Genomic DNA, 22875 nt, shown 5'->3' with positions numbered 1-22875 from the left:
GCTTTGCTCGTTGTGCATCTGCTGCCTGCAATGGAGGAAGAAATCGTAAACATCCAGACACCCGTCATGTTTGACGAATCCATCATACATTATGAGGTTCATGCTCATCAACCATACGCATCGTCAACATACAACAATAGTGATGAAATACGTATTTCAATCCAGCATCAAGATTTATCAATTCTACCGAGTAAAAGTTCAATTCACATTTGCGGTAAACTGACAAAGGCGGATGGTACAGCGTTAGCTGCAACGAGCCTCGTCAACAATGCCATTTGTCATTTATTCGAGGAGGTGCGTTATGAACTTAACGCAGTTGAAATCGATCGTAATAAAAATGTGGGAATCACATCTCTCATCAAAGGATATACATCTCATTCGTCGGCGAGAAGTGCAATGCTTGAGAACACCGGTTGGCTCGATGTTGAGGAGACTAAACAAATTGTAGACGTAGCAGGCAACTTTGACGTATGCATACCACTGAGCATGCTGCTGGGATTTGCTGAAGATTATCGAAAAATGGTGGTGAATGCAAAGCACGAATTGATTTTGACTAGATCACGTTCCGATGATAATGCCATAGTTCAACCAGCCGCTGAAGATTATAAAATTACACTACGGAAAATTGAATGGCTCGTTCCATACGTCACCGTGGCGGATAAACGGAAAATTCAACTCTTGAAATTCATCGCCAAAGATACCCCAATTCCAATGAGTTTTCGTACGTGGGAATTGTATGAATATCCAATGTTACCGGCGACATCGAAACACGTGTGGTCAGTCAAGACATCAACGCAGCTGGAAAAACCTCGATATGTGATCCTGGCATTCCAAACAGGACGAAAGAATAATAAGAGGCAAAATGCGAGTAATTTTGATCATTGCAACGTTACTGATGTAAAATTATACTTGAATTCACAATGCTATCCTTATGGTAATATGAATTTGAATATAGAACAAAATCAGTATGCAGTACTCTACGATATGTATACAAACTTTCAACCGATGTACTACAATAAGGAGGCCGAACCATGGCTTACAAAAGCTGATTTTCTCAAATTTGCACCTCTCATTGTGATTGACTGCTCGAAGCAGAACGATTCTCTCAAGTCTGGACCTGTTGATGTGCGCCTCGAATTTGAAACAAGCACAAATATTCCAGCACAAACATGCGCATACTGCCTCATTCTACACGATCGCATCGTTGAATACAATCCTGTGAGTGGTGGGGTGAGAAAATTGGTATAAAACCGTACCATCAACTTCTTCAGCCAACAGTCATCATGGATTTTGTCATCGATCTACAAGGCTTCAAAGGACCCATCAATGAGTTTATACTCAAAGAAATTTCAATCATTCGTGCGGACGTGAAGAATGCTGAACCTCTCACACTTTTCTTCGCACCACCGTATGCATGGGATTCTCTACCGGCAAAGTATAAAACGACAAACAAATGGCTGGAACGTAATTTTCATGGATTATCATGGGATTTTGGTGTAATACCATACGATGCGGCAAGAGGAATAATTCAAACTATCTTACGCGGCGCTCATACCATCTTCGTAAAAGGCTGCGAAAAATCTTCATGGCTGACGAACTTTTTGGATCTGTCAACGGAGATTGTCGATTTGGAGACTTTGGACTGCCCATCGTTGAAAAAACTGCCGAAAAGTCCATCGAAATGCGACCACCACCACACCAACGAATCGAAATTTAATTGTGCAACGATGAATGTAAAATCTTTGAAAAGCTGGTTATATGTATATCATGCATTGTGCAAACGAGGGATTTTTGAATAAACAAAACATTTTTTCCATATATGAGTGTGTGTGTTTTTTTTTATTTTATATAATACTCTTCCTCCTCCTCCTCCTCCTCTTTCAACATTACTCACACTTCATCGAAGATTTACATATACTATTTACATTTTTTTCTATTTGTTGAGAAACATTAAACTTCTCTTTGACAAAATTTGATGGCCTTCAAATCGCCACCAAGATATTTCATATAAAGTTCCCCGTTATGAGCTGTTTCCAGGAGTTTCTTGAATGTAGCAGGATGCTGATCGAATGCCGTTACGACTCGTGGCGGCAGGAATATGTTGAATTCATTCTTGATTTCGGCAACGTATCTTTTGCCCCACTTGGTGTTTGCGATCCTGACATCCGAGACGAGATATTCCCCATCGACTTCGAGCTCGTTCAACTTCTTAGTAGGAAGATATTCGGACTTTGCGATGATGTCGTTTATTGCAGCGAACTCCATTTTACGATGAATATAGTTTTTGAGATTTTTCCACAAAGAGCAAGTCTTGACTCAACTTTATGAAAATGTGAAGTGATGCTTTTTTCTTCTGGACTCTGCTATTTGTAGTTTTTCCATCTATCCCTACCCCAAAACTGAATCATCCCCTTCCACACGTTTTCAAACAGGTTCAAACGTGATCTATATTGTGATCGATACAGTCTCCTCCGGTGGTTCTTTTTTCTGTACAGGCTCAGACGGGTCATCTCTTTGATTTCGCCGACGTTTTGAACACCTGCATTCTAAACTTGTTCAAACACGTTCGGGCCTTCGCAACATTTCCAACAATGTCGTCGTTGAGGAGCAGGACCGTCAATATGATCATCCATCGACGATACGTTCCAATGTTCAACGCAACGACGTAACAATGCAATCTCTCTATCACATTTGTAATATTCTGGTAAACGATCCCACAGGATATCTGTATATTCACTAAAACATTGTTTAAAGACGGTAGGAGATATAATTTGGAGCTCCTCCGATGTCATTTCACAGGGATTTTTTATGCGTAGAGTCGTATAGATATTCACAAGTCGTTCCATTATGTGACACTTTTCACAATCTCGACGTTTAGGTCTACAAGAATCAATATGCGTATGTAGCCAGGGTTGATTAAAATGATCGTAGCACAATTGATATGATTGCACTTCACTATCACACTGCAAATACTTGGGTAAACGATTCCATAAAGCAGGAATGAATGCACTATAATACTTCAAAAGCAAAGCCTTCGGTAATGATTCAAGTTCATTTGCTGTTAATGCCAATGGATGTTTCGCCGGGTGGATAGCATACATACTTGCACACCTCTCCATCTCGACCTCGACTTCAGAAATGATCCCATTTTTTTATTCCAATGTCTTTTAAATATTTCCCTCCCCACTTTCATCACTAGAATTTCCGTTCTACTACCCCAAATCATTTCATGATATATTTTTTTAATACTCCGTCCCCCTAAAAACTCATTAAGTGATCAAGATAAATCTGGTTTGAGAAAAGTTGCGTGGGTGGGCATTTCCGTAGAAAGTTTTCGAAACACTTTTTTTTTCAGTGCCAGTAAATCTTAGTTAGTTACACCATGGCGGATATTCGACATACTTCGAATGTCATAAATTTGATTATGAATTTCATGGGTACTTTGAAATGGTTGAAAAAAACTTCCGCTCCTTTTCGTTCCTCACTCGCAGGTCATTGCGGGTCCTTAGATTTTTTGTCCCCGCAGTAGAAGTTTTTTTTTTGCTGGAAAAGTTCAGTTGTACATTTTCTAATTTTTGGTGGAAAGTCGTTGGAGGGGATTCAATGCTCGCCATTAGTTGAAGTGTTAGAGTATGCGGAATCCTCCCTCTTGTTCTGTTTTTCTACGAAGAGTTAAAAGGGTATTTTTCTCATGAGGAAGATCATTCTGCTCTCTACGTCTCTTCTGACTCATCAAAGTTTTGTTTCGTTACGTCAAAAATCACTCCTCGAAAAAGTATCGGTGACATTGCCAGTCGCGTTCGCGTCATATTTATCTTTTCGCCAAAAACGTAAAAATGTCTCAAAGTTTCAACTTATGTAAAAGTGAAGTGGAGATCTTCGATCTCGTGAACGACAATGATAGTTATTGTAGTGATAAAGAAAGTGAAATAATGGTTGTCGACATATCCGATGACGATGTCGAAATTATTGATCTCAGGAACAATGGTTATCGTGATGAAAGTAACATTTCCGACGATGAGGTCGAAGTGATTGATCTCGTGAATGATTACGAATGTGATTCTAGTGTTCAAAGAAATAATCTTATAATTGTCGATATCTCGGACGATGATGAGAACAATCCAGACATGGAGAATGTGAGTGATGATGAACACGATAATGACAGTGATGATGGAAATGATGATGTTGATGTTAATGATGAGGAAATGAACAACATCCTCGATGACATCGAGCGTGATTTCGCTTCCTATGGGAGGGACGTGAACTGTGCCATTAGTGATGAAACGGAGGACGATCTATCCCTCTATGAAGGGTCTTTCGAGTTCCCCGATAGTGAACGTTTTGCGTCACCCAATTATAATTCAATCCGTATTGATATGGAGGATTATAGTGAAGTGGCGCTGTGGAGGGCTGGTGGGGACTTGTCTCTGAATTCGTGGGGCTTCGCGACCAGTACCCCTATACCAGCTACATCGCCGGAGGAAAGCCGTGACGATTGTCGGCTCGAAATGATGCGGCATCTGGAATCGGTTGATGTAACACCGATGACCCAGATTTGCCGCATGCAATCATTTTATGCCGACGATCAACAATTCTCGGTCTGTACGAGCTGTTTCGTACAGGCCTCAGATGCGTACGGACGAGTCACCGCGCACTTCACCCACCTGAGGGGGCCGTATGACGTCCTGGACGATCGGTGGTGCGGCAATTGTGGGAGATCGCTATCATTATTCGTCGCTGAAACGATGTGCCGGATATGTATGCAGTGACGGTGAGTTTCATCTTGCACAATTCTTTTTCTCATTTTATAATTAATGAATTAAGAATTTTTTTGTTTTTTTTTTGTTACAGGAAGGCTCCGATTTTTTTTTTACTGAATAATAATGATAATCATAATAATAATCATAATAATAGTTATAATTATAATATATAGTTTTAATACTTACCGGGTCGTTATCGCGTCTCTTAATAATAATAATAATTTAAGAAGTAATAATAAGTAAATGTATCTAGTTATAAGAATAAATACTGTATATATCATCGAAAAAATTTTTATCTTCGGATCCCCTCTCCATAATTTCTTTTCATCTCACTCCCTCTCTCACACCCGCCACTTAACCATCACGCCCCTCCCCTCTCCCCGCATTGCCGCCAACCTTTCTGACCATCCCCTCCAAACAACCGCACAACGGTTCCCCCTCCACATCCTGCCCCGTAGCAGACCCCGCGCCGCAGTCCCCGCGCTCCCCCGTCCCCGCACCCCCCCTGAGATCCCATGGGTTAGGTCTCTCCTAGCTACTCTACTCGGGACATTTGTGTTTACTACTATGCGAAGCACATACATATCGTCTTGATGGATAGTGTGAATCTTCATGGTACGTATATCCATTGTACGTATACCGCGAAGAATTTGGTCTTTGACCAGGAATTCTAATCATTTTTCTTCTTTTAGCCGAAGTGATTTTTTATTTTTGACTTCTTTATATTACGAAAATGTGTCAATTTTTTGAGTCGACACGAGATCAATGTTTCAGACACATTTGAAGAGTATCTGAAAATAGCCAATTAGATGCGCGGCTGTTTTTTCTTGATTTCCAATATACGGGGGAAAAAAATTGATTCTACTAAAAATATCATGATCGTTTATGATTTTTTCCCCGTGCATCGAGAATTGAGAAATGCCACGGAAGCATTTGGCTATTTTCAGATACTCTTTGAATGTCTCTGAAACATTGATCTTGGACTGACTCGAAAAATTGACATTGTTTCGGCATATAAAAAATTCGGACATAAGAAATCACTCCCGCTAAAAAGTGTTATGAAATTTTCCGAGCTTAAAGAAATATGAATGGAATTCCTAGTCAGAGGGCGAATTCTTGGGATACGTATACAATAAATACACATACCATGAAGATCTACACCATCTACATATGTATGTGCTCCGCATAGTGGGAAACACAAATTTCCTGTGACGATTTTGGTTAAGGAAAACACAGATTAAATGTAAATGGATTCACATAAAAGTCAACCATAAATATCCGTGAACCGGTATTTACAGCCCTGAAAGAATGCGCCTCCAACCACGAAATATAAACAAGGAACATGGTTCTTCTTGAAAGAGAAACAGTGAAGTTTTTTTTTTCATTCTTCATTCTTACCAGCTCAAGATTATTTTCATTCGCTAAGTATTACCAATACCTGTATTGCTTATAAACTATTACGATCTGTGTTTTGCTTCGTAACTATTAGAACTTAATCGAGGGATGTTTCACGGTCCAATTTATATTCTTGTAAGAGGATGGGAAGTTTTTTCCACAATTAACAAAAAAAGTGTCCAAAGGTAATTCACTATCGGTACTATGTGTTGATTTCTCTTATTGGTAATAATAAAATAAAATGAACCAACCTGTTGAATCAGCAAAAATATGTCGATTGCGATTATTTCCCTTGTATATAATGTTTTGTTTTGTTTTTTTTTTTTTTAATAAATCAGTCATTCCTGAAAAAAAATTGCACGAGCCTAAAACATACATGAATTTGCCACATTCGTTTTTCGAATGTGTTGAATTACACCGTGGTTTCAAAACTTATCAAAAGCATTTATAAACGAGTGTTTCGAAACGAATCCCCTTTAAAAATGTATTCGGACACAACCACGATACTCGGGGCTGTGTCTGAAGGCTCCCTGCAGCGTTTAAGTTTTAAAAAGTCAGTTAGTATTTCCAATATTTCTTTCTATCAAACAAAAACTTACATATTTTATTCCTATAAATAAAGAAAAAGTTTCAGCAGAATAACATTTCGACACGACGCCGGGATCGAGACGATGTAATCATTCGGGTTACCAGTATACAAAATTTTATTCCCTCTACTATATCGGCAAAAGATAATGTATTCGTCGAATATAGCAGCGCGATGTGATTGGCGATTATTTCATGTGAGTAAAATTATATCAAAATGAAGTTGTACAGGAGTAGCGATGAAAAAACATAGAGCTTTATCGGAATAGAGAATTTTTTTGCAAATAATTAAGCAGAGATTTGTATACGAATAGAAATGACTCAACATAAAGATAATTTAAAAAAGATGATCTAACATAGAAATATTCAAAATAGAGTTATTTCCCAAGTCAGTTTAATTAGTCATACAGTTATTCCCAGAGGAGATATTTATAAATAGAGATTACTGCAATAGACTAATTACCGATAGAGTTGATTGAAAATAAAGAAATGAAACATAGAGCTGTTGTGCTGCCCCTTAACTTGACTTTCAAGGAAAATGTAAAAACCCGTATCCACTATTTTTTTACCCACTTCAAAATGCAATTGAATTCATCGAGATAGGTGCAATAGTTTTTTTGTTATAACGATTTTGTGAATTTCAACCCCTATAACTTTTGTCCTATGCAACCCCCCGATGTGAAACCATTTGCATTTTTCATCGTTTATCAATAAGGTAATTATCCATTTGAGTGCATTCGATTATCTCAAGTGGAAATAGGTGAAACCTGAAAAGTACCCCTCGGAGGTCTCAACTTCAAGGGATGATTTCACCCCCTAGAAACGTTTTTCCGCCGATAAAAAAAAAAATACGCGTCTCTTGGATTTTGATGTAGAATAACATATTCAAGTTTCATTAAAATCGAAGAGGGACAGCGGAAAGACTATCCTTTTGGTTAACAAATTTGATAATTCCCCTTAGAATAGTCGTAGAACGATGTATTTTTTTTCATTTTGCGTGATTTTTTCTCGTGTTACGTCTAGAGGGGACGAACAATGGGTAAAGCAAAAGTTGAGCTATAGAGACAAACTACGGAGTAAAATCACAAGGAATTTATGCTGCCACCAACCTGCAGTGAAGCTGCAGAATTTTTTTCTCGAATATTTAAGATTGCTGGTACTATTTTGAAAATACTTTGAAATAATGGACGGTAGCTGTGGAAACACGAATTAGTGTTGAAAATAAGGAAATTACCTATGTGGTCCCATACGGGCCCCGGAAAAGATTGACGGGATCGCTCAAGGGTTTGAGTAAATCGCTAAAACACAAGTTGTTGGAAAATAAAATGATTTATTACACGAAGATTGATATTAAGAACGGAAATTTGGTTTTTGAACGAAGTAGTAAGGCTACGCCGGTTCTGGCTCAAATGCGGGCGAGGGGGGAGCGGTGTGCGGGGAAGCGCCAGGGCCAGAGGGGGGCAGCGAAGGGGGAAGCCGCGCGCCGTAGGGCCGTGTGTGTGTGTCGCACACATTCTCGCGGCCCTTGAAAAAGAAGGAGAGATAGAGCCGATGGTGAGTGTGAGAGAGATGGAATGAGAAAAATCGTGTGTGACATTTAATTAATTTATGACCAGTGCGTTACGGATTTGTCTTCGCCTCGGATGCAGATAAGGGAGGGGCGGGGGGGGGGGGGTATAACGAAGGGTCTGCCGTTGGAGAGAGAGGTGTAAGAGAGATAGAATGACCGTAGAGAGCAAAAGCATGAGAGAGACGGAGTGAACGAGAAAAAATATTCTCTAAGAGTTTTGAACTCTGGGTGTATGTCGAGATGAAAACATTCAGAAGGGTCTGCAGCTCAAGAGCAAAATTATTCTACAATAATTCTATAAGAGGTCTGAAGATTTTTTCGACATTTTTCTATAAGAGGTCTGTCCGCTCAAGATTTTCAAAATTTAGTTATTTTTCGATATCCGATAGTTGCCGAGTGTAGGAGAGAGATGGGTGGTTTGAATAGGCTGAAATAGACTTTACTCATTTAGATTGAATTTATTGTATATTTTACAGAAAAACAAATTCTATAAAAAAGTTTATTATGCGTTTTATTCATAATGTCTGCTTTCCGATCGATGCTGGCACTGAAACAGATCAAGGTAAAAGTTTGAATAAGAATTTTCAAATCTATGCAAAAAATTTTGCTCATCAATGAGGTACTTACCCCTTATTCAATCTAGATCACAGTCTGGACAGATATTCTGCGTCACCACCTGGTAGAGACGAGTCCTACAGTCCTGACAACTCGATGCAGAGGCAATATTCCAATACTCTGTTCTATGCTTTCGCACCGCTGTGAGCTTCTCGAACATTTCACCTCCAGCCCCGAGAACACAGACACCACACAATTTTTCGCCACGTTCGGTGCGGTAATATACCGAGACAATGCACACTCTCGATTTTTCACTCAAATTCAGTTTTTCTTCTTCAGTGAATGTACACCACACTTTTTCATATACATCATGTGTTGAATCACATTCACTGACTGTAGTAACCACCGATTCGTTTTGCGACATTGTTTTCTTCAAATAACCAAAGGGAGCGGAGTCTCGAACAGAAATGAAAATGATTTGAAAAACCTCTTGTTCCAAATTTGGTGTTGCATCCCCTCTCTTCAAGTTTTTCCCCAAAAACGCACTTTTCTCAGAGATGACCCCCGAGCAGAAATAGTAAAAAAATTATCTCTACAAGCAACGTTAAAATCTACTCTCACGCTTTCTTGCAGACGAAAAAAAAGATGGCCGCGAGTACAATTTATGATCTGAGATGCTGTAGTGAACTCGAAAATTCTGAGAAATCCTTTTTCTGTCCATCATATCTCTCCCTCCCTTCCATATTTAAATCTAAATGACCAAAAACGACTTCCGTCGATGCTTCCGAAAAGGGCTGAATCTTTGGCTTGACTAGTTAGTAAGTATCGAACCCCGAAAGAGTCAACACGACGAGATAACTTGAGAACGTATTGTAAAATTCTTTTCCTCGATCGACGTGAAGATTTTTGGGTATGCGTCCTTTGCTGAGAATTGATTCCATTGCAGCGGTGACATCTTTTCCACTCTTACTCTTCAATGGTGCGGCCCAGGCGAATTTGGAGAATATATCGATGACGGTGAGGAGAAATTTATACTTGGAGTTGTGTTGTGCATATGCAGACATATCGACAAGATCAGCTTGCCAAGTCTCATCCAGACCGCGTATATCCACTCGTCGACGTGGGTAATTTCGTCGAGCTTGCTTGTGTAGCTCCTCTACCACCGCGGCACGCTCATTCTCTCGCAACTTTTCACTTTTTAAGCTCCGCGATTGCATTTTCCAAATCTTTCATCTCCTTCAACAGGATGGTAAGATCATCTTTTATTTGCTCCGCGATTGTACTTTCCAAATTTTTCATCTCCTTGCGTAGAGTGGCGAGATCATCTTTTACACGCTTCTCTAGAGCAGCCACATTCGATTCGCACCTTTGATTCGTTATATGAGTCACACTATGAGTTATAGAATGAATGTGTTTACTTAATGCACCGAGTGTTACAACATCTCTGGCATTTATTGGGTCGCCAACGTTTTCCAATCGTTTTCGTTCCAAATCGTAATGACCGTCTGATGTAATTTTGAATCCAGCACCTGGTTTACCCGGAGGACCTGTACCACCACGTCTACTCAACTTTCGTCCAAACACATCGACGCTCATGTTGGGAATGTGGATGAAAGCAAGCCCTCACATGTTAATAAATGATTTCAGCTTCACGCAATTCCTCGATAATCGATATGATTTCATTCGAATGTGATGAGTTTCCAGCAGCTTGCGATCCGAGCAATAAACGAAGACGATCCACTAGTTCATTCGGATCATCCCAATAAACATAGTCGATAGAAGTATGCTTTTGTGCTACCTTGTACTGGGGCAGAGCACCACCCTTCTTATCGTTGCTACGCAGCATGTGGGATATATAATTTTTGAATTTACTATTTTTATCCTGACGTACTGCACCCGTGCGTTTATAAAATTTTTTATGAGCATTCGTTGTAATGACAATTTTCTGATATTTCTCCAAGTCATTTGGAGTTATATATTTGAGTTCAGGCTCTTTTTTAAACAACAGTTCCACCAAGCCAATACTTTTGGGATACTTTTCATCTCCAACCACTATATGATCGAGTTCGAAATGAATCGGTGAATCACCAATCATTAATCTGTTTTGAGCGAGATTTCGTACTCCATACAAGCCATCTAATCTTGTTTTGTTATTACTACGCAGTAGACCCAAATATTCACGTATCAAATTATCAACATCTTCAGATGATTCCAAATTATCGTCATCATCATCATGATTATCATTATTTTTAGTTACGGATACATCGACATTCTCATCAGTAATTGCATCATGCCAAATATCGTCTTTGAAAGAAATATCTTGCTGCATGCTATTTTCTCCGAAATTTGGAGACTCCTCCTTCTCCTCCTCCTCCTCCTCCTCCTCCTCCTCCTTCTTAACATTCATACGTTCACTCTTAATTTTCGGTTTTTTCGTATACGAAACTAGCTCCTCTAATGGTTCGACAATCGGTTTAAACACATCTTGCATTCTCTGCTGAGCACTATCACGTCCACTTTTCAACATTCGATGTTTCCGTCTGATTGCATCACTTGCCTTGGCAAGTTCACTCAATACAGCCTTCTCCCTTAAAAGTTCTTTGCTCTTCATGTTGACGTATGCAAGTCAGACTCTAGACTGTCTTTAAAACTGAAAGAACAATCATTTATCATCGACGGTGAGGAAGGAATCAAATCCTCTTCTATATCTTCCAGCATTCAATTCACTCTCCTTGTCAATCGTGATGAATCCATACTTGTCCGACTTCCAACACTTTATACACATGTTTTTGAAGCACGCATAAGTCATATCAGTATTCACATGGTCATTATACACATGTTTTAGATTCATATCGTCTTGCTTGAATAGTACAACAAAATTTGCATTATCTCTCACAAGATGTTTCGGGATACGGGTATACGTTTTACATAGATAAAAACTGTTCACAATCTCATGTCTCCCCATGGAAAAAAATGCTCTTACATTATCCTGCTTTTCGCATGCTATATCATCAAAGATAAATATTGAGTTTGGTCGAGCTTCACTGGGGGCCACAACTTGTTCATGCTCGTTAAATGGGAAGAATTCCACTCCTTTCACGGGTTTGAGCATTTGCTCGAGAAGTCGATATTTCGGCTGTTTCAACGATTTCGAGTAGAGATAAATGTTCTCGAATCTCAAACCGTTTGGATGTATCAGGAGCGTAAGTAGAGCATTCGTTTTTCCACAATTCGATGGTCCACAAAACACGGCACGAATGCTACTAGGTAGTATGTTCCCATGACGCTTCACTTTCTTTGCATCACCTACGAGTTCATCGAAATTTATTACGGGAAGTTGACCACCTTGTTTCTTCATCTTCATCGCGCATGCTACTGATTGAAAAAATCATATAAATGCGACTTTATAATATAATACTGATCAGTCGTGTTGCGACCACCGCGTGGTAATGATTGTGCATGGCAAAGGTCTTGTCAACAGTCTAATTAACAATCTCCCGGTGGAATTGCATCTACCAGGCTATCAATATTGTGGACCTGGCACAAAATTGGCCAAACGTCTTGCTCGTGGTGATCCAGGTATAAATCCGCTGGACGCAGCTTGCAAACAGCACGATATCGCATATTCGAAAAATCGCGACAATTTGGAAGCAAGACATTTGGCGGATAAAGTTTTGGCTGAACAAGCTTGGAAGCGTGTAACCTCGAAAGACGCGAGTCTCGGTGAAAGAGCAAGTGCTTGGGCTGTGACGAACATTATGAAGACTAAGAGGAAATTTGGATTGGGTATGAAACGCCCGAAAAGTGTTTGCCTGAAAAAGATTATCGGTGCTGCGAAGAAAGCAATGATACGTAGTGATGATTCTCGTAAAGTCGTAATGTCTGCACTGAAAGGTGCGCGAGCTGGTGTAAAGGGCGTTAAAGTACGCACGCCTAGGATTCTACCTGTTCCTCAAAAAACCGGCGGTTGATTACCCTTCCTCGTACCCATCTTTGCCGGTCTTAGCGCTGTTGGAGCATTGTCGGGTGGCAGTGCTGCAATAGTCAAAGCTGTAAATGCTGCTCAAGCGGCTAAAAAGGAATTGGACGAACGTAAGCGTCATAATCGAACACTCGAGGCCATCGCTTTGGGTAAAGGTTTACACTTGAAACCATACAAACAGGGTTTGGGTCTTTACCTCGGGTCAAAAAACGTATAATCACGCTACCACATCAACCACTCACCGACATCGATCTGCTAAAGTATGCGGGAGCCATGAAAATTCGTAACTTTCGCGGTGTTTTCATGCGTGACACTTTACCTGCGGACGGACCACTCGAGCAAGAATCAGCAATCGTTAATTTGGATGATAATGTGGGACCTGGTACACACTGGGTTGCTTATAAAAAATCTGCCCGAGGAATCACATACTTTGACAGCTTTGGCAATCTTCCACCTCCACCCGAACTCATGAAATACTTTAATGTTGGTAGCGTGAAATATAATTATAAAAAATATCAAGAATATGACACGATAATATGTGGACATTTATGTTTAAAATTTTTGTGTAATCAACTGAATCGGCGAGACAATTATAAACTATATAAATAAAGATTATGGAGCTATGTGTTTAGTTCTAAAGTTGCGAGCATCATGGATGATAGTTTAACTATTACCATCACTGGCACATCCTCCATACTCAAAGCACAATTTTTTCCACCCATCGAACTATCGCCCGACAAAAATTATACTCTTGGACTCGTCGAGCTGCTCACGTTCAATTCAATTCCAAATATTGACATTGGTTGCAATGAATTTCATGTTGGAACGCAAGTGTTGACCATTCCAACGGGCAGCTATGAAATTGAAGATATTGAAAAATATTTGAAAGCTCAGTTGACAAACATACAAATTCAGCTTAAGCCGAATAATTATACGCTACGTAGTGAAATTGACTGTAATCAATCGATTGATTTTACATCGAACAATTCTATTGGACCTCTTTTGGGTTTTACATCGCGTCGATTGGAACCCAATAAAAGACACGTGTCTGATTTGCCGGTATCCATTATCAAAGTGAACGCCATCCGAGTCGAGTGTAACATAACAACTGGTGCATACATCAACGGACGAAAAGTTCACACAATTCATGAATTTTTTCCATCTGTACCGGCTGGCTATAAAATCATCGAAGTACCATCGAGTGTCATTTATCTACCAATCACAAATCGGCGAATTGACAATATACAACTTCGTATTGTTGATCAGGACGGAGATTTGATAAATTTTCGCGGCGAAGTAATCACCATAAGACTTCATATAAAATCTCGATGGGGATAATTTACAATCACCGTATTGGCAATATTAATAAGCCAACATGGGATTACGAAACCACCAGTCGTCGAACGACGCTGAAAGCGTTAACACCTCAAAACCTTCTACTATTAAAGAGTTTGGGTCTCAAAATTCGTGGAGTTGCCGTGTGAGAAATTATATGTTGTGCATTTGCTGCTTGCGATGGAGGAAGAAATCATAAACATCCAAACACCCGTCATGTTTGACGAATCCATCATACATTATGAGGTTCATGCTCATCAACCATACGCATCGTCAACATACAACAATAGTGATGAAATACGTATTTCAATCCAACATCAAGATTTATCAATTTTACCGAGCAAAAGTTCAATTCACATTTGCGGTAAACTGACAAAGGCGGATGGTACAGCGTTAGCTGCAACGAGCCTCGTCAACAATGCCATTTGTCATTTATTCGAGGAGGTGCGTTATGAACTTAACGCAGTTGAAATCGATCGTAATAAAAATGTGGGAATCACATCTCTCATCAAAGGATATACATCTCATTCGTCGGCGAGAAGTGCAATGCTTGAGAACACCGGTTGGCTCGATGTTGAGGAGACTCAACAAATTGTAGACGTAGCAGGCAACTTTGACGTATGCATACCACTGAGCATGCTGCTGGGATTTGCTGAAGATTATCGAAAAGTGGTGGTGAATGCAAAACACGAATTGATCTTGACTAGATCACGTTCCGATGATAATGCAATAGTTCAAGCAGCCGCTGAAGATTATAAAATTACACTACGAAAAATTGAATGGCTCGTTCCATACGTCACCGTGGCAGATAAACGGAAAATTCAACTGTTGAAATTCATCGCCAAAGATACTCCAATTCCAATGAGTTTTGGTACGTGGGAATTGTATGAATATACAATGTTACCAGCGACATCGAAACACGTGTGGTCTGTCAAGACATCCACACAGCTGGAAAAACCTCGATATGTGATCCTGGCGTTCCAAACAGGACGAAAGAGCGTTAAAAGGCAAAATGCGAGCAATTTTGATCATTGCAATGTTACCGATGTAAAATTATACTTAAATTCACAATGTTATCCCTATGGTAACATGAATTTGAATATACCGCAAAATCAGTATGCAGTACTATACGATATGTATACAAACTTTCAACCGATGTACTACAATAAGGAGGCCGAACCGTGGCTTACAAAAACGGATTTTCTCAAATATGCTCCTCTCATTGTGGTTGACTGCTCGAAGCAGAACGATTCTCTCAAGTCTGGGCCTGTTGATGTACGCCTTGAATTTGAAACAAGCACAAATATTCCTGCTCAAACATGCGCATACTGTCTCATTCTACACGATCGCATCGTTGAATACAATCCTGTGAGTGGTGGGGTGAAAAAATTGGTATAAAGTCATGGTGATGATTTTACTAATCGTCAGTCGAGATGGACTTTATCGTTGATCTCCAGGGTTTTAAGGGCTCACGCAATGAATTTATCCCGAAAGAAATATCAATTATTCGAGCCAACGACAAAATTTATAAACCTCTAACGCTGTTCTTCAAATCACCATGTACTTGGGACGCGCTACCCGGTCGATATAAAATAACAAACAAATGGTTGGAACGAAATGTTCACGGGATTTCATGGGACTATGAGGGTCTACCATACAAAACAGCGAAAATAATCATTCAAAGAATCTTACAACGAGCTCGTGCTATATACGTGAAAGGGAGCGAAAAGTCTTTGTGGCTGAAGAATTTCTTGGATCTGTCATCGGAAATTATCGATATGGAGACTCTGGACTGCCCATCGTTGCAGAAGTTGCCGAAAAGTCGCCTCGATTGTCCTCACCATCACCATAACAATCCGAAATACAACTGTGCGAATGCGAATGTGAAATCGCTCAGAAGTTGGTTATATGTATATCTAGCATTGTGTGAACGAGGGATTTTCAAATAAACAAAACATTTCTACGATGAGACTTTTTCCATATTTTTATTGCAAGCCCTCCTCCTCCTCCTCCTCCTCCAATTAGTCTACAATATTTCATATTATTATTACTATTATTAGTATGATTTTTCAATAATGATCACAATTATACATTTTTTTCTCTTCACGAAGATTTTGGAATATGTTTGAACAAAATTTTACTCCACTTGTCGGCAAACGTTTCCATGTAGAGTTCTCTCGCTTGAGCCGCCTCCAACAGCTTTTTGAATTCATCCTCGTCTTGGTCGAAAGCCTCGGAAAGTCTCCCCGGTAGAAAAACCATGAATTGACCTCCGATGTTGGCGATGTATCGTTTTCCAAATTTCGTTTTCACCGATCGAATATGATGAATTGGATGATCAGTCCCGACCTCAAGTTCAATCAGCTTCTTCGTTGGTATGTTGTTTTCCAGCGTGGCAACTTTGTTCAAAGATGTAAACTCCATTTTTGAAGAGTGATTTTTTTTTTTTTCTCGTCTGCTCTCGAACTAATGCAGCAGCTGACTGACGACGACGTTGCTCTCGATTTCTCTTGAATTTTTAGGGTTATTCCCCCTCTACCTCATGCATGTCCTCCCTCTCCCGACATTTTCTACAATTTTTCCGTAGAGGGGCCCGAGCATCAATGTGATCTTCCATCGAAGACGTATTCCAATGATCATGGCATCGACGCAACGATTGAATTTCAACGTCGGATTTGTAGTAATATGGAAAACGCTCCCACAAAACATCCGTAAAGTCACTGAAATATTTCTTGAACGTTGATGGTGATATAATGAGGAGTTCTTCCGCCGTCATTTCACGAGGGCTCCGTATACAATAAATTGCATAAATATTCACTAGCTGTTCCATGATCCAACATTTTTCACACTCTCGACGTATTGGTCCTAGAGCATCAATATGAGTCGACATCCACGGTGGATTAAAATGATCGTGACAATATTGATAAGACTGAACTTCACTATCACTCTTCAAATGTTCAGGTAATCGATCCCATAGCGATGGAATGAATTTACCATAATATTTTATGAGCAGAATCTTAGGAATTGATTCGAGTTCATTTTTAGTCAGCATCCAATGTTCTTTCAACGGATGGATCGCATACATACTCGCACATCTATCCATCTTGAGAATACTTTTCATACTGAAGTCTTGAAAAAAAAAAAAAAAACAACAAAATGTCGAAAAAAAATCTTGAGACCTCTTATAGAATTATTGTAGAATAATTTTGCTGCAGACCCTTCCCTATCCGGCCCGCACATGAGCGATGACGAATCAGTGGCATTTCAAACTGAATGTTTACATCTCGACATACACCCAGAGTTCAAAACTCTTAGAGAATATTTTTTCTCGTTCACTCCGTCTCTCTCATGCTTTTGCTCTCTACGGTCATTCTATCTCTCTCACACCTCTCTCTCCAACGGCAGACCCTTCGTTATACCCCCCCTCCCCTCCCTTATCTGCATCCGAGGCGAAGACAAATCCGTAACGCACTGGTCATAAATTAACACGATTTTTCTCATTCCATCTCTCTCACACTCACCATCGGCTCTATCTCTCCTTCTTTTTCAAGGGCCGCGAGAATGTGTGCGACACACACACGGCCCTACGGCGCGCGGCTTCCCCCTTCGCTGCCCCCCTCTGGCCCTGGCGCTTCCCCGCACACCGCTCCCCCCTCGCCGCCATTTGAGCCAGAACCGGTGTAGCCTTACTACTGAACGAAAATAGATTTACACTGGAAGATTTACGTTACGGCCGACGGAAACAATCCTTCCGTCGTCACTCTAGCAGAACCGCGCTACAATCGACGCGCGGTCTCACTCACACTCACACTACAAAAGGAAAAGATTTAGAGAGTTTGGGAATGATTGCTTTACACTAATGAGTGGCGAGACTCGACAAGAGAACGTCCGTGAGGCAAGGGGCAGTGTGTTGCTCACTTCGCGTTTGTTATCGGAGGTTAGGCTTACGGGTCCTCTATGCAGTTTCACCGATCTTTCAGGATTTACTAAACCGCCGCGAGTCGCTAACCTACGGAGTTATCCACGTGGACGACCGAGTGTCAGTGAAGATCAAACGGAACTAATGTACAAAAATCCTCGCCACGGCGACGAGAGCTCGAAAGCGATCGTCGTGACGGGGTTTTCAGCATCTCAGCACTTTAGTCGTTCACATGGATACCCCTAGGGAAAAAAGGTTGGGACAAGTACATTGATGGTGTCGTGTTTGCTGATAATTTCATCCATAAAAAAGAACTTGGAATCCTATGCCTCATTCTTCTTATTTGATTCGAACAGCTAAATCAATTGAAAAAAATTCCATCTCATTTACGTGCAGCATTAAAATTTATTATATCAATTCGAGGCCAAGTATTTTCTAATGAATTGAAAAAAGTTACCACTTGAATTACGGGCAGCACTAAAATTTATGATATCAATCGGTGAACAAGTATTTTATTAGTAACTCCAAATTTTTACATTATTAAATTGGTCTAAGAAGCTTTTAAATCGAAAAAAAATCACATGAAAGCTAGTCATTTGTTACTCTATGGTGGCAGAGACTTATAAGAAATTGGATTTTTCTCAGACTTTCAGGATCCTTTGGTATTTTTCACAAAATTCAACCTCGATTGGATCGATACAAATTATGTTTAAATATGTGTTAAAAGTAGTTGTCCGGCCCATCACTATTCATTCAATAAAAAATCAATCATAAAAAACGAAATTGTACGGCAGAATCTGGCCAAAAATTTGTTGAAATGCGATTCATTATTAGTTCAATGTTCTTAATAATAGCATAGGTTAGTTCTTCTTCGGAATGAAATTCGTTCGCTGGAAAAATAAGTGGGAAGTAAAATTTGCCATAATTGAATATAAACTGGAGAGTTATTTTGGAAGCTTGAACATATATATTATGTATAATTTTTTTCATTTATCGATGCACAATAATATCCCTTGTATATTGCGGAACACTTTGTTTCCGTTTTTTATTCAATTAGTGCAATTAAGTAAAAATTAGTTTAAGATAATTCTCTCAATTCCCTCTGCATGAATACTCGTGATCCATCAGTTCTAGACAAGCCCTGATTTTTATTTGGATAAATAATTTAAACGGAAAGTGGTGGGCCGGACAAGTACTTTTAACACATATTCAAACATAATTTGTATCGATCCAATAGACGTTGAATTTTGTGAAAAATATCAAAGGATCCTGAAAATCTGAGAAAAATCGATTTTCTTATAAGCCTCTGCCACCATAGAGTAAGAAATGACTAGCTTGCATGTGATTTTTTTGGATTTAAAAGCTTCTTAGACCAATTTAATAATGTCAAAATTTGGAGTTACTCATAAATTACTTGTCCTTCGATTTATATCATAAATTTTAGTGCTGCACGTAACTCAAATGGTAACTTTTTTCAATTCATTAGATAATACTTGGCCTCGAATTGATATAATAAATTTTAATGCAGCACGTAAATTAGATGAAATTTTTTTTAATTGATTTAGTTGTTCGAATCAAATAAGAAGAATGAGGCATCGGTTTCCAAAATGATTTCAAGCGCGATTTTCGGTTTTTTATTTTTTACTTGTTATTTGATACTTTTGACACTTAAAAAAATAGATACAGAATAGTTTTTTTTAAACATCATATTTTTTCAAGATTTGTGAAATTTTTTTCGAACTGTTCTGTACTTTTTTTTAAGTTGGAATTATCAGCAAACGAGGGACCATCAATGTACTTGTCCCAACCTTTTTTTCCCTAGGGGAAGTTTATGGTTTGATATCACGCCTTTTTTCTCAAAAGTTCCTCATTTATGTTATGATGGCTATAGGATTTTAGTTTAAATTTCTATGTCTTATTTGTTTATTACATTTTTATAGATTCTATTCTCATACGAACATTTTTTATGGGATAATCTTTTTTATAAAATTATCAGCAAATAAGGGACCATCAATGTACTTTTCCCAACCTTTTTTTCCCTGGGTATGATGTTCGGCTTATAAAGTTGGTTTCCACCATAAAAAGACCAATTTTTCGTAAAAATTGTAGTGAAAATATTTTGTCACAAGTCCGTCCTTGAACTTCGACGATTTTTTCCTTATACTCTAATATGTTATCCCTATTAGGAACCCAACAACATGCAGGAATCCGGGATGAGGCCCGAGAAATGAATTTCGGTTTATAATGTTGGTTTCCACGTAAAAGACCAATTTTTCTTCAAAATTGTACTGAAAATATTTAGGCACTGGTTTGGTCTTGGACTTTGGTGATTTTTCTCCTTGTCTTCTAATATGTTTTGTCTATTAGGAAACTAAGAGCATGAAGAAATGCGTGTTGTGGGCCGTAATATGATTTTCGGCTTATAACGTTGGTTTCCACGAAATAAGATCTATTTTTCGTCAAAATTGTACTGGAAATATTTCGTCACATGTCTGTCCTTGGACGTTGGTGATTTTTTCCCTTGTACTCTAATATGTTTCGTCTATTTGGAACCCAAGAGCACGGTGGAAAGTGGGTTTGAGGCCGAGATATGATTTTCGGCTTATAACGTTGGTTTCCCCGAAAAAAGACCGATTTTTTGTCAAAATTATACTGGAAATATTTCGGCACTGGTTTGTTCTTGCACGTCGGTAATATTCCCCCTTATTTTCTAATATGTTTTATGTATTAGGAACCCAAGAGTATGAAGAAATGCGTTTCGTGGGCTGTAATATGATTTTCGGCTTATAACGTTGGTTTCCGTGAAAAAAGATCTATTTTTCGTCAAAATTGTACTGGAAATATTTCGTCACCGGTCTGTCCGTGGCCTTTGGCGATTTTTTCCAAGTCTTCATACCAAGAAAGAACTGACGTAAAGATTTCCTTAATAGACAGATTTTATTTATCCCTTTTATTCAAAATTCAAATGAAAGATAGATCAAATTCAAGACACGAAAAATCCAACAGATTTGCCCACTTTAAATGTCGCTTTTCCATTCTGAATCTAGAAATTTCGTCTCATGCAAAACGTGCCCCCAATGAAATATATTTCCAAAGTTTGCAACCGGCCGCTGAGGTTCAATTATCCACAGTTTGATAGTTGCTGAAAAAAAGTACCCGTAAACTTCTAACATTTATTATGCCAGAACTCAAAGCAGCAAAAAAAACTAAGCGAACTTTATTCAACAGAGCAACAGAATTCAAAGACGTGTAACGTACCTGCTTTGGTTTTGAAGGAAAACCATTTCAGGACAATTTAGAAATGAATTTAAAAATTCGAAAACTCAAAAAGGAATAGAAAAAGGAACATTGAAGTATTTAAAAAAGCTGAAGACTTTTGTAATGAATTTTCTAGATTACATGATACGGTTGGAGTAAATGATTTGAATGATTGGCACACATGCTGCAACACAGAAATATCAAAGTTTAGAAGTATTCCCTGTATATCAGTCATACAAACTTCAATACTATTTGAATAAAAACACTTAAAAACTTGCTGAACCAAGTTCCATTACATATTACCATAATCAAAGATAAGGGGTGATCCGTAGCATATATATTTATCCACAGAAATTTCAGAGTTCGCAGGTATCTGCTGCGGTTCAATGTATCTGCGCAATGAGCTTCGAAGACAGCAATTTCAAATCTATCCATAAATTAGCAACTGAAGACTTTTATAATCAATTTTTTACTTCATATATATGTTACGGTTAGAGTCAAAATGTAAAATGAATGGCGCAGTATATAAATTGTATAGTTTGCAGATTTTCGCTGTATTTCAATGATCCGAATCTACAGCATTATAATGAAAAGTTGTCAAAAGTCATGATGTTGCATTAAAATGACATAGCGCACATTGCATTCAGAAATTCTGTAAGTTTCTGGGGATGTTGGTAGGCATTATATTTGATTACATCCAAAACTGAGCAACTATAGACTTATCGGAATGAATTTTTTTTATAATAATTCCATATCTGTAGTTTGCAAAGTGGAAATACTCAACATACATGTCATTCCATAAGTCTTGTTATCAAAATTTGTGTTTGCACACCGCATTCCGAAGATACGACTTTTCATATCATCAGCAAAAAAAGCATCCAAAGGCTTTCTGGAACAAGTTTCCAAATTTATCACTCGACAGACCTAATGGGAAAGAAATAACTACCCAGTATACCAAGACCAGAAATTTTTTTGAAAATCTGATTTACAAAATGTGCAATTCAAGATTATGGTTAGAAACCTCTCGAATCATGTTACCACTATCATCATGAAGAAAGAGTAGAAAATCATAGGACACATATTAGGGAACGAATTAATAATATGTATCGATCCTCTGCAAACTGATGGGGTGAAAACAAGGATCGGAGAGGGCAGAGCCAAACTGAATATCAAGCAAAATATGGGGATGTTTAAAAATAATGATGACACAAGAAATAAATTAGAAAACATTTATTCAAGTAAAGTTTCTAATATCATTCTAACAGTTCCGTGTGTTTTTGTTGTATTTATTCGTATGTATAACCTCTTTACACATGATATATAACCACGCCAGTGACGATATATTCGCACTGGACAATATTTCTCGTAATCTGGTTTAATTGAAGGATTATTTCAGTCAACACTTATTTCCAATCGAACGAAATAATGAAATCTTGAAAAGTTTCGTTGACATATGCATCGCGCATTTTTTATATTCTTTTTCACACACACATCACAGACTACATTTACGCGGCCG

The sequence above is a fragment of the Venturia canescens genome, chromosome 2 (assembly GCF_019457755.1).
Source record: "Venturia canescens isolate UGA chromosome 2, ASM1945775v1, whole genome shotgun sequence".
Classification (NCBI taxonomy): Eukaryota; Metazoa; Arthropoda; class Insecta; order Hymenoptera; family Ichneumonidae; genus Venturia; species Venturia canescens.
This window is presented reverse-complemented; position numbering follows the sequence as displayed.